Raw genomic sequence first — 376 nt, 5'->3', positions numbered from 1 at the left:
CATTCTCGGACGAGTTATTATGCGAAGCGTTCTCGTAGAGTGAATACTCTTGCATCGACCGCACCTCACAATGGCCGCCGAGGTTGTTCATCAGATGTGAACGAAGGTTTTTACACCGGGTCTTTCGCTCATTTTCTCTCGCTGGACAAAGAAAATAAATAAATGGAATAGGGAAAAAAACATATTGTGCTGTTGCAGAATCCAGGGTGAGGGTAAGAAGAAGAAGAGAGGACGGAGAAGAGGAGAGAGAAAAAAAGAAAAAGTGTTTTGTCGAAGGTTGAAGCACCGTGTAAGCGATCTGAACTGATACGACGGGTTAGTTCACATACCCGTCAATAATTTTGATTTTTATATCGCTAATAAATACACGATATGG

Source organism: Penaeus monodon, chromosome 15 (assembly GCF_015228065.2).
Source record: "Penaeus monodon isolate SGIC_2016 chromosome 15, NSTDA_Pmon_1, whole genome shotgun sequence".
Taxonomy (NCBI): Eukaryota; Metazoa; Arthropoda; class Malacostraca; order Decapoda; family Penaeidae; genus Penaeus; species Penaeus monodon.
This window is presented reverse-complemented; position numbering follows the sequence as displayed.